Below are 1418 nucleotides of genomic sequence, written 5' to 3' on the forward strand. Positions count from 1 at the left end.
ACTGCCCCCCCCCCCGCCGTGTGTCTAGGTATCACTTGTGGTTCTAGTGTCTGATGAATATGATTGCAGGTGTGAATGTTGTATCAGATAAGAATGCTTTAACTGCATGTTACAGATCTAACAGTACCTGAAGCAGGTAGGATACAATATTTATTTTAAGTGACAAGAACTCTGCAGATTTAGCAACTCCATGATAGTATCAACATCCTAGGCTCTGCCTTATGGCTTTGCCATCCATAATTTTACTTTTGATTATTAAATGCTTGCTGAAGCTCAAGCAACTAGCACGTACAGGCAGTCCCCAGGTTACAAATGAGATAGGTTCTATAAGTTTGAAAATGTCTGAGTATTTATCTTTATTATATGCGGCTTAAGTGTCTGTTTGTCGCCGATAGCTTATTGGTTGCTTGCGTAACTGTACTAGCCAATGGGGTGAAGTTGCCATGGTTGACTGCAAATTGAGCGGGTCAGGGGGAAGGTGAACATTTGTTTGCATTGGCAATCATCTGTTTTACATAAAAACTACGTCTTAACGTAATTTCTTTTTTTTAAATTATTTTTATTTATTTTTAGACTTTTATTCATTTTAGAGAGAGGAGACAGAGAGAGAGACAGAGAGAGAAGGGAGGGAGGAGCAGAAAGCATCAACTCCCATATGTGCCTTGACCAGGAAAGCTCGGGGTTTTGAACCGGCGACCTCAGTGTTCTAGGTCAATGCTTTTACCCACTGTGCCACCGCAGGTCAGGCTTAACGTAATTTCTTTTAAGAATGCCTCCTAGAAAATACAGCACTGAAGAGGAGAGAAAAGGAGCTAAAGCTGCACAAAAACGGCTTTCTCGACAAAAAGAAACCACTGAGCAGAGAAAGACAAGGCTTGCTTCAGTCGCAGAGCAAAAGAAATCATGAAAAATGATTATCCATTTGGAGGAAAAGTTTTACTTCTTGAAGGTGACTTTAGACAATGTCTATCAGTATTGCCTCATGCTCCACAAGCTGCAATAATACAAAATAGCATAAAATTTGCAAAATCATGGGATTTACTTAAGAAACTCCCACTGCCAATGAACATGAGGTCAAATGACCCCGAATATAGTGAGTGGCTTTTAAAACTTGGAAATGGAACTCTTTCTGATGATAATGGATTGAGTGAAGCCGTTGTCGAGATTCCTTTGTCCATGATATGCAAAGATAGTTTAGTGGATTGGGTTTTTGGTAATAAAATCCAGCCTGGAAACATCAGTGAAATTAGTGAAAGGGCAATATTGTGTCCTAAAAATTCTGATGTAGACAAACTAAATGATGATGTCTTAAATATCATAGAAGGAAACGACATGATATATTTAAGTGTTGATTCCGTTGTAGCTGATAATAAAGCGAGTGCCAACAACTTTCCAACGGAATTTTTAAATAGTCTGTC

Source organism: Saccopteryx leptura, chromosome 6 (assembly GCF_036850995.1).
Source record: "Saccopteryx leptura isolate mSacLep1 chromosome 6, mSacLep1_pri_phased_curated, whole genome shotgun sequence".
Classification (NCBI taxonomy): Eukaryota; Metazoa; Chordata; class Mammalia; order Chiroptera; family Emballonuridae; genus Saccopteryx; species Saccopteryx leptura.